Genomic DNA, 12,131 nt, shown 5'->3' with positions numbered 1-12,131 from the left:
GGCAACACAGAAGGGAGTGAGAGATGAGGAAAAGTGGGGCTTAGCCTGGGAAGGGCTCTTGGAGGAGATGTGTCTTCAATGAGGCACTGCCTCCGTGTTCCGTGGCTTGGAAGTGGTCCCCATGTGCAGAGGGGGAAAAGCTCACTGTTTTGGTGGGCTGTCACAGAATGTTCTGGATGATGTCACCGTATGCCTGACACAGCGAATGTGACACTGTCTCTGGTCACCCTAGTCCTAGCCATCTTTTAAGCTTCCTCCTAAAGAGACCTGAATTCTGGTCCCTTTATCTTAGCTTCTCCATAAACTCTCTGAAAGATACAGCTAGCATCTGTGAAGTTTCTGAAAAGAGTCTCTCAGGTACACCTGGAAACTTCCTCTTTCCCAACCGAGTAACTAAGTTTCTGAGGCTCTAAATGTGGCCACTGTGATGAATAGTCCCCTGCCTCTAGTTTGTGAGGTAGTTTAGTGAAGGAGAATCATCCTGGGGGTAGAAAATCCACAGTAGCAAGTATTTCCTTCTCCTTGACGTCGTCTCCTTTATCTTTAGACAAATTTCTTCTGGCTGCCTGGATCATTCATTCATTGATTCATTCATTCAGTTGTATTTATTGAGCACTTACTGTGTGCAGAACACTGTACTAAGCACTTGGGAGAGTACACTACAACAATAAGCAGACACATTCCCTGTCCACAACAAGCTTTCAGTCTAGAGGTAAACACAGCCCCATAGAAAGGCCTGGAGAAATACAGGGCTTAGAGCTTTGGAGTTGGAGCTAATTGCCACACATCAGTCAATCAATTGTATTTATTGAATGCTGACAGTGTGCAGACCACTGTACTAAGCACTTGGAAGAGTAGTGATAATAATAATCGTGTTTGTTAAGCACTTACCCTGTGCCAGGCACTGCACCCAGAACTGGGGAGGACACGGGCAAATCGAGTTGGATACAGTCTCTGTTCCACAAGGGGCTCACAGTCTTAATCCCCATTTTTTTTTAACAGATGAGGTAACTGAGGCACAGAGAAGTGAAGGCACTTGCCCAAGGTCACCCAGCAGAAAAATAGAGGATTAAGCCCTGTTCCATCTGACTCCCAGGCTCATGCTCTATCCATTAGGCCAGACTGCCTCTCTCCATTACAGCAGAATTAGCAGACACATTCCCTGCCCATAATGAGGAAACAGTCTCTGAATTATGCCCTTCCCAACAGAATGTCTAGAGAAGGGGTGAGTGGTAGATGGACATTTTCCAGGGAGGGAAACAGGAATTGGGTAGCTAAGGACCATTGGAAATGGAATATTGGGAGTCAGAAAAAAACTCTCAGCATCTCCGAGTGATAAAATTGAGAACCAGCAGGTGTCACTGACCGAGCGCAGCTGTGGAATGGTCTCTGAGAAAGGCTCCTGGAGAGGTCAGTGGGTTGGAGAACCAGCAGTGGGAAGATTAAAATCCAAGAGTAATGAAGGCCATTTGTCCTTCAACATCTTTCTCTTGTTGCTTTTAATATTTGGCTTTCATGTTAGCAACCTCCAAGCCTACCGGGATTTATTGGCATTTTCTTCATTAAAGTGAAGCACTGGTAGCCCCCTAGTTCTGGTCACCTCTGAGTTTATGGGTTAGCATCCCTCAGAGAGATGGTGAACACCATGCAGTGAGTTGACTGGTTATTTCCTTAGAGGCATCACTGATTTCCTACTGACACCCAACCCACACACTCTGCTCCTCTCACATCAACTTATTCTCTGTATCTGGATCTTGTCTATCCCACCACCAACCCTTCACCTGCGTTACTTCTCGGGCCTGAAACTTTCTCCTCACTTCACATCCAACAGTCTGCCACTCTCCCCACCTTCAAAACCCTAATGCCAACTTTCTCACTGTACCTCGATCTTGTCTACCTTGCCGCCGACCTCTCAACCTCTCGCCCACAGCCTGCCTCTGGCCAGCAACGCCCTCCCTCTTCATATCCGACAGACAATTACTCTCCCCACATTCAAACCCTTCACATCTCCCCCAAGGGGTGTTCTCTGACAAAACCCTCCTTTTCTTTTCTCCCACTCCCTCCTGCCTCACCCTGACATGCTCCTTTTATTCATTCCCCTTCCCAGCCCCACAGTTCTTATGTCCATACCTGTAATTTTGTTTATTTAGATTAATGTCTGTCTCTCCCTCTAGACTGCAAACTCATTGCGAGCAGGGAATGGGTCTGTTACATTGTTATACTGTACTCTCCCTAGTGCTTAGTACAGTGCTCTGCACACAGTATGCACTCAATAAATACAATTGACTGAGTGACTGACATCTCCTCTGGGAAATCTTCCCAGATTAAACCTTCATTTCCCCTCCCCAGCTTTCCTCTGCATCAACCACCCATTTGGGGGTGTAACCCTGAAGCTCCTTGACATCTAGCCCACGCCCCAGTTCTACAATGTTTATACTCTGCTGCTTCCCCTATTTGTTATTTATTTCAATGTCTGTCTCCCCCCACTAGATTGTAAGCTCCTTGATTCCGATTCTCTCTCATACTTTCCCAAGTACTTATTTACAGGAGTCTGTATCCAGTAAGTGCTCAACAAAGCAGTGTGGCTTAGTGGAAAGAACCCGGGCATGGGAGTTAGAGGATGTGAGTTCTAATCCCGGCTCTGCCACTTGTCAGCTGTGTGACTTTGGGCAAGCCACTTAACTTCTCTGTGCCTCAGTTACCACATCTGTTAAAATGGGGATTAAGACTGTGAGCACCACGTGGGACAAACTGATTACCTTGTATCAGCGTGGCTCAGTGGAAAGAGCATGGGCTTTGGAGTCAGAAGTCATGGGTTCAAATCCCAGCTCTGCCACTTGTCAGCTGTGTGACTTTGGGCAAGTCACTTAACTTCTCAGTTACCTCACCTGTAAAATGGAGATTAAGACTGTGAGCCCCCCGTGGGGCAACCTCATCACCTTGTAACCTCCCCAGCACTTAGAATAGTGCTTTGCATAGAGTAAGTCTAAATGCTATCGTTATTATTATTATTATTGTATCTACCCCAGGGTTTAGAATAATGCTTGGCACATAATAAGCTCTTAACAAATACCACAAAAACTGAGAAATACCAGTGATTGATTGAAGCAGCATGGGGTGGTGGATAGAGCTCTGGCCTCGGAGTCAGAAGGGCATCAGTTCTAATCCTGGCTCTGCCACACTTTTGCTGTGGCCTTGGGTGAGTCACTTCACTTCTCTGGGCCTCAGTTACTTCATCTGTGAAATGGTGATTAGGCTGTAAGCCTCTTGTGGGACAGGGATTAGTGTCTAACCTGATTAGCTTGTAACTACCTCCGTGTTTAGAACAGTGCTTGGCACATAATAAGCGCATAACAAAAACCAAAATTATTATTACTATTATTATTGATTGATTCGGAAATGACGTAAAGACATCTACACTGCAGCCTAGAAAGGGAACCCAGATGAGAGTAATCGTGTTGGGAAATAAACCAGCACTTAGAGTAGTGCTTGTCACATAGCAAGTGCTTAATAAACACTATAATTAAATAAACCAGTCCTTCCAGACTGTAGCCAGAGAGCTGGGTTACTAGGACTCAGTTATTATGGTATTTTTTAAGTGCTTACTACGTTGCAAACACTGTTCTAAGCTCTGGGGTAGATGTATGCTAATCAAGTTGGACACAGTCCCTGTCCCACATGGGACTCAAAATATAAATAGGAGGGAGGGCAGATAATGAATTTCTGCTTTACAGTTGAGGAAACTGAGGTACAGAGTAGCAAAGTAGCTAAGTGACTTGCCCAAGGTCACACAACAAACAATGGGCAGAGCAGGGATTAGAATACTGGTTCTCTGACTCTCAGGCCCATACTCTTTCCATTAAGTCATGCTGCTTCTCATGATTCCATCAATCAGTCATTCAATCAGTTAATCCTGACTCAATCGACTCCATTGATTCATTCATTCAATAGCATTTATTGAGCACATACTGTGTGCAGAGCACTGTCCTAAGCGCTTGGGAAGTACAAGTCGGCAATATATAGAGACGGTCGCTACCCAACACCGGGCTTCGATCAATCTCTCCTGGATTGAGGTGACTTGGTTGGTGAATGGGCTACAGGGTGGGGAGAGGAGGATTGAAGTGACTCAGGAGAGACTTTGAGGTCTGGATAGAGGGACGTTCACTTTTATGACATCAAGTCTAAATGAATTCAAAGTACCTGTGTGTAATCCTGGCCGGATGGCCACATTGGCCACCTTAGTGGCATCTTTGCTTCCCTGCTTCAGTCTAGCCTACCTTCTGCTGCCTGGGACATCGTCCTAAAATGCCTATCAGAATGCATCACTCCCAGACCTCAACAACCTCCAATGGCTCCCCCTTTTTCTCCATTTTAAGCAGAAACTCCTGACCATTAAATTCCAGTCTCCCCAGGGACTCTCATTCTTTCCTTCTAGTTTGTTCCCCTGCTCCATGGCCTTTGGACTCTCTGCTCCACCAGAACTTGCTCCTATCTGCACCTTGCTCTCCCACCTCTGAGCCACTGAATACAATCTTCTATCCACGAGGAACTTTTTCTCCCCTTTAAACTGGCCTAACCCTATCCCTCTCCACATTCGAAGCCCTCCAGAAAGCATCCTCCCTCCGCTAATCCCCACTTCCCAAACAGGTTACCCTACCTTGACACTTTAGTAGTTACCCATCTATCCGTTTAGTCATTCATTTATTTATTATTTAGTTTGCATCCGTTGCAGCCAAGGGCTGGCTCAGTCAATCGTACTCATCGAGTGCTTACTGTGTGCAGGGCACTGTACTAAGCGCTTCGGAGAGTACAACACCACAATATAACAGACACATTCCCAGCCCATAACGAGGTTACAGTCCAGAGGGGGAGACAGACATTAACATAAATAAATAAAATTACAGATGTGGATATAAGTGCTGTGGGGCTGGGAGGAGGGATGGATAAAGGGAACAAGTCAGGGCGATGCAGAAGGGAGGGGAAGAGAAGGAAAAGAGAGCTTAGTCAGAGAAGACCTCTTGGAAGAGAGGCTGGGTGATTTGAGGGACCTGACCAGCAGATTTGGGTTCATTGTAGAGATATCCTCATCCAGTGAGGATGGGGGCTGGGGAGAGAGGGGGCTCAGTCAGCCAGCCAGTCTACTGTATCTACTGAGTGCTTACTGTGTGCAAAGCACTGTATTAAGTGCAGATTCTGTTGAACACCACGGCTGATGAAGAAAGAAGGAAATTGAATCTAAATGGGGCAGGGGCACTATCAGTTATCATTTTTCTACAAAAATGGTCAGGACATGCTAGTTCCTGAAGAAACTCCAGAGATTGCCCATTCACCTCTGCCCATTCACCTCTGCATCAAACAAAAACTCCTCACCACTGGCTTTAAAGCACTTAATCACCTTACCCCCTCCTATCTCACTTCTCTACTCTCCTACTAGCACACTTGGCTTCTCAAATGCCAACCTTCTCACTGTTCCTCAATCTCCTCTGCCTCTGTCTGTCTGTCTGTCTGTCTCTCTCTCTCTCTCTCTCCTGCTAGAATATTTGACTCTGCTGCCTTCAGCTTGAAAGGACAGAATAATTTACTGTTCACTTATCTCAAAAGATAATCACAATGGTTTCCCCGCAATAAACCATATCTTCTATAACCCTCCAAAGACTCTATTCCCTAATGATTGCACCATGTTTTGACAGCCAGAATTACGGCTAGAAAAAATGTAAACAGCGCTCCACAGTTGCATGCAGCATTGCCTCTAATTAATTCCCTATCTTGCTGCATTTATAATATTGCATGAGAAAAACTCCTGCAAATTATCTGGGGCTGAGACTGACTCACGCCTTGTTGCTTGGAGAGAGTCTTTAGGGAAGTCCCATGCTGATTCCTTGGTCCTCCCTGAATTAACCAAGAGTCAAATGGGGATTCTGTCCCCTCAGGAAGGAATAAAATCCCAAGCAGCACAGTGAGAAGTGCTCTGGCTTTTTGCTTAGAATTTGCCCAAATCTGAACTGTAGAAAAGCAGGTTGGCCTGGTGGAAAGTGCATGGGCTTGGAGGACTTTGGGCAATTCATTTAACTTCTCTGTGTTTCAGTTTCCGCTTCTGCAAAATGGGGACTCAATGCCTGTTTTCCTTCCTACTCAGACTGTGAGCCTCATGTGGGACATGGAGTGTATCCAAGCTGATTAGCTTGTATCTACCTCAGCACCTAGCTCAGTGTTTGACATCTAGTAAGTGTAACCAGGGACAAGTCATTTTTCTGGGCCTCAGTTACCTCATCTATAAAATGGGGATTAAAACTAGAAGTCCCATGTGGGACAAGGACTGCATCCAACCTGATTAGCTTGTATCTTCCCCAGCACTTATAATGGTGCTTGATATATAAAAAGTGCTTAACAAATACTATAATAGTAATGATACCATTTTTTAAGCACTTACTATGTGCCAAGAGCTTTGCTAAGCACTGGATTAGATATAGAGTGAACAAATTGGAGCCACTCTCCAAGGATCAGCCCTGAAATCAATGACTAACCTCGAAGCAGGTTGGAATAGTTGAATGACTTTCCACACTGGTTTCTAGATTCTGAATACAAAAACATAGCATTTGTCCAACAGCCACTCAGAGGGCTTAGCCAGAGGAGATGTGCCTTGCAAGGACACAGAGCAGAGAAGAACACAGCCTGCCTGAGGAAGGGGCAGGTTTTTTAGCTCAATTCAGACCACTTTTCGTGTTCTGCCTGAAAGCTTAATTTGGCGGTTGGATGGCTGAAAAATGCTTTAAAAGAACCTTCAAGAGCTTGAGATTCATCTTGAGATTTTCCATTCTCCTCAGAGCTCCTCCATCTGCGTCTTCCTGCCTGGGGAGGGACGGTGGGGCTGCCTTGCTGCATTGGCAGAGGATGGGGAGGGGTGGCTTGGGGAGGGGTCACTATGGGCGCTTAGAAGTCCATGACTGAGTGGGAGGCAAAGGAAAGGTCTGCTGGGCTCCCATCCACCCACAGCACTAGCCAGTCCAAGCACCATCACGTTGTCACTCCAGTCAGACAGCGGGTCCACGGGCCCGATGTCTGGGTTGAGGGAGGTGGGCCGAGAGCCATCCCTCTCCCACCCAGAGAGTGTGGTTGTGTCCCCAGCTCTTCCTCCACCCTTGTCTCTCTCTGTCCTTTGGGGCAACTCAGACCTGAGGCCCAGATTGGACCTCACGACAAAACATGGGCTGATGGGCAGAGAAATCTCCAGAGCTTCTGGGGCTAGCTGCTTTCTCATTCTGCTGGAAACCACCACTTCCTAGAAATAGCAGGAGGAAAAAGCAAGTCCTTCAGTCAGGGGGCGGGGGCAGGACTTCAGGTGTCAGGGAGGAGGGGTTTGGGTATGTTTTAACCCTCAGGAGAGGGAGGGGATATGTAGATGCAGAGGCATGGAAGTCTGAGGTGTTGTTGAGTCATTCCTCAGAGGGAAGCAACCTCTGTAGGCTGAAATGACTTTCAGGGGTGAGATGTTAGGAGGACATGGGCTCAGCCTGTATCACCCTTGTAATTGACTTCTGCCGATGTGACTCTTCTTGCCACAATGGCTAAGCAGAGAAGCAGTGTTACCTAGTGGATAGAGCACGGGCCTAGGTATCCGAAGGACCTGGGTTCTAATCCTGGTTCCACCACTTGTCTATTGTGTGACCTTGGGCAAGTCATTTCACTTCTCTGTACCTCAGTTCCTTCATCTGTAAAATGGGGATTAAGACTGTGAGCCCCATGTGGGACAGGGACCTTGTCCAACTGATCTGCTTGTATCCACTCCAGTGCTTAGTACACTGCCTGGCACAAAGTAGGCACTTAAGAAAAACTGTTATTGTTATTATTATTACTTTTATTATTAAGGCAGACAGTGAGGATGGGAGATTGATCTGATCCCAACCTCCTCAAAGAGTGTTAAGTTTATGGCCTGGATGCCAGCAGCAATGGTGAAAATAAGGCTGGGGTTGTTGAAGGGGAGAGTCGTTTTGCAGACAATGGTGGGGTGAGAAGCACTGGAAGGATTTTTTTCTGGAAAATTCAACTGAAATCTGAAGGGGAATTTACACTTGAAATCTAAAATCTAAAGAACGACTCCGCTTCGCAGTGTCTTCCAAACAGGACAACAGAGCTTGGGTCTAGGAGTCAGAACATCATGGGTTCTACTCTTGGCGCCTCCATTTGTCTTCTATGTGACCTTGGGCAAGTCACTTCTCTGTACCTCAGTTACCTCAGCTGTAAAATGGGGATTGAAACTATGAGCCCCACGTGGGACAGGGACTGTGTCCAACCTGATTTGCTTGTAACTACCCCAGCACTTAGAACAGTTCTAGACTGTGAGCCCATTGTTGGGTAGGGACCATCTCTATATGTTGCTGATTTGTACTTCCCAAGCACTTAGTACAGTGCTCTGCATATAGTAAGCACTCAATAAATATGACTGAAAGAATGAATGAACAGTGTCGACACATAGTAAGTGCTTAACAAATACCATAATTATGAATTATTATTATTATTCTTAAGTAAATGTTGACTTGGGGTGGGAGAAGGCAAGGGAGAGAGGCAAAGAGTTGATCTCATCATGCCCCAGATAAAACATGGACAAAATGAGAGCCTTAACTGTCTCCTGAGTTACCTTAGCAACTGGTCCAGCCTGGTAAATGGCCAGAAGGCTGCAGAACTTCATCAATTAAAAACAATTATGAATTTTTCCCACAGATCAATTTTCAGAGATGACTGGGACCATCCCTTTTAGAATATTAATCATTCTGGCTTTTCCCTTTCAGAAGCAGGAGCTCAGTTAGAGAGCGAGGATTCCCATGGGCGCTGGAATTTCAGGAAGGAAAATTCTGTCAAGGTGACCAGGCTGGAGACACTCAAAATCATCTTGGGGTCACTTTCGCAACAAGTGAGGGTGGCAATGTTGAGCACTGACTGGGATGCTGAAATTCCAGAAAGCTCACTTCACACATGTGCTTCTAAGAGGTTCCTTCCTAATCAATCAGTGGCATTTACTGAGCACTTGTTTTTAATGGTGCTTGGTAAGCACTTCCCATGTGCCAGGCACTGTACTAAGTACTGGGGTAGATAAAAGTTAATCAGGTTAGACACAGTCCATGTCCCACAGTCTTAATCCCCATTTTATAAGGGAGGTAACAGGCACAGAGAAGTGAAGTGACTAGCCCAAGGTCACACAGCAGACTAGTGACGGAGTTGGGATTACAGCCTTGGTCCTTCTGACTCCCAGACTCGTGCTCTATCAAATAGGTCACACCGCTTCCACAATTACCTACTGTGTGTAAAGCACTGTACTAAGGGCTTGGGGGAGTATAATACAGCAGAGTTGGTAGACATGTTCCTTGCCCACAATGAGTTTTCAATCCAATGCTAGGTTACGGTGCTATTCGGAAGGCTGGCAGAGGCTAGGGCAGATTCGTCTTGTCTCCCTAGCTAGATTATCCTGGAAATTGTTAATGTCTCTCTCCCCGTCTAGTCTCTAAGCTTGTTGTAGGCAGAGAGTGTGTCAGTCCGTTGTTTTCTCATACTCTCCCAAGTTCTCTGCACACAATAAGCTCTCATTAAATACCACCGAATGAATGAATGAAAGTTGACCTTGCTAAATGCTGCTGCAGCTCCCTAAGACTAAAAGGAATCACCATGGTGGGATGGTTAGAAGCATTTATTATTGTAGTTTTGCCAATGAACTTCCGGGCATTAGAAGGAAACAGCTGATTCGGGGCATATTATGAATGAGATTTCTGTGCACATGACAAGCTCCAATAAGTAGCTACATACAGCACTTTCAGCTTTTTGAAAGCTGGGCATTCTGTTTGGTAGGAAAATTTTCATTTAGTTCCTTGGGGTGGATACAAGTTAATCAGGCCCCACCACTTGTCTGCTCTGTGAGCTTGGACAAGTCATTTAACTTCACTGTGCCTCAGTTCCCTCATCGATAAAATGGGGATTAAGACTATGAGCCCCATGTGGGACAGAGACTGTGTCCAAACTGATGAGTTTGTACATACCCCAGTAGTTAGTACAGTGCCTGGCACATAGTAAGCACTTCACAAATGAGCATGGCTTTGGAGTCAGAGGTCATGGGTTCAAATCCCTGCTCTGCCAATTGTCAGCTCTGTGACTTAGGGGCAAGTCACTTAACTTTCCTATGCCTCAGTTACCTCATCTGTAAAATGGGGATTAAGATTGTGAGCCCCCCATGGGACAACCTGATCACTTTATACCTCCCCAGTGCTTAGAACAGTGCTTTGCACATAGTAAGCGCTTAATACATGCTATTATCATTATTGTTATTAAATACCATAATTTAATACCAAATACCACATATATACGCCTACCCCAGATCTTAGTACAGTGCTTTGAACATAGTAAGCACTTATGAACAACCGAAAGAACAGGTCTGTTGGAGGAAATCAGGGTGGAGTATAGGAGAGTAGAGGAGGAAAAGTTGGTAGATTGGCCAGCTTTAGGGCCCCAATTTCCTACAAGGGTCAGACTGCCTTTCTGATTGCCTGCTTTATCAGAATATAAACCGGTGGACAGGGAATGTGTCTACCAACTCTTTCGTGTTGTACTCTCCCAAGCACTTAGTACAGGGCTCGGCACACAGTAGGGGTTCGATAAATATGATTGACTGCTCTGCCCACAATAAGTGCTCAATAAATACCACTGATGATAAAAACACTTCCGATCCACTGGGAAACGCCAACTCAGCAAGTGAGGAGTAACTCCAAAAATTTTTGAGACACCCCTCCAAGAACATCAGTGTGCTGGTGATAGTTCATGCTGAAGGCCCCCAGCTCAAAATCCTGCTCCTTGACTGGATATGTAATCACAATTACATATTCACACTTAAATAATTCTCCTTAATCTATTCTAAGAAAGATCACGTATGTGTGTATATATATATATATATATATATATGTAGACATACATACATAAATACATATAACACTCCTTTATATGTGCTAATGAAGGAATGAAAAATGGTAACTTCTATTTTCTTTTATTGATCAGATAGGCACTCATCACATCTTAATTTCCTGGAGCAGTTGTGTTAATCATAGGAAAGTAATCTCGTATGTCAACCTCCAGTCCATCCATGTGCAATTAGTAGAAAAATTATGTGTTCTGCCCCTGAAGGCTTTCAACAGTGATTAAGTACACTAACTATACCTATTTTACAGTTTAAAATTTAAAGTTTATTGGATAGACTGAATAGCTTCAAGAATCAGTAGCCATGTGGCCCAGAGATTAGAGCATGATCCTGGGAATCAGAGGACCTGGGTTCTAATTCTGCCTTCACCACTTGTCTGCTGCCACTTGTCTTAGGCAAGTCACTTCTCTTTGCTTTGGTTTCCTTATCTGTAAAATGGGGTTTAAGACTGTGAGCCCCATTTGGGATAGGGACTGTGTCCAACCTAGTTATCTTGTGCCAGTGGTATTTGTTAAGTGCTTACTATTTGCCAGGCTCTGTACTAAGTGCTGGAATAGAAACAAGTTAATCAGGCTCTGCCACTGTCTGCTGTGTGACCTTGGGTAAGTCACTTAACTTCTCTGTGTCTCTTACTTCACCTTTAAAATGAAGATTAAGACTGTGAGCTTCATGTGGGACAAGGACTGTGTCCAGCCTGATTAACTTGCATCAACCCCAGCACTTAGTACAGTGTCTGGCACATAGTAAGCACTTCACAAATAACATAATTTAATAGCAAATGATACATACATATACCTACCCCAGAGCTTAGACAGTGCCTAGAATATAGTAAACACTTCACAAATACCATAATTCATACCAAATACCATAAGTATATATAGATACATATCTAGATATATCTACCCCTGGGCTTAGTACAGTGCCTGGAACTTAGAACTTCACAAATACTACAATTATTAATAATGTGAATTTTCACTTTTGTAGACCACAGGCATCTATTTGATCTAGATTAAATAGTAATGGCATCTATAGGCCCAGCTGTGGGTCTTAGCAAACTGTTCATAATGCTCTGACTCACCTAGATTCTCCAAAATTAGAACCCATCCAGCCTCCAATTAATTTCAAGAGGTCCCCTGTGTGGAGTGTTGGCAGCAGGACTTTTTCTGGGGGTGGGACT

The sequence above is a fragment of the Tachyglossus aculeatus genome, chromosome 22, assembly GCF_015852505.1.
Source record: "Tachyglossus aculeatus isolate mTacAcu1 chromosome 22, mTacAcu1.pri, whole genome shotgun sequence".
NCBI lineage: Eukaryota > Metazoa > Chordata > Mammalia > Monotremata > Tachyglossidae > Tachyglossus > Tachyglossus aculeatus.
The sequence above is the reverse complement of the archived record's forward strand: the minus strand, read 5'-3'. Positions refer to the sequence as shown.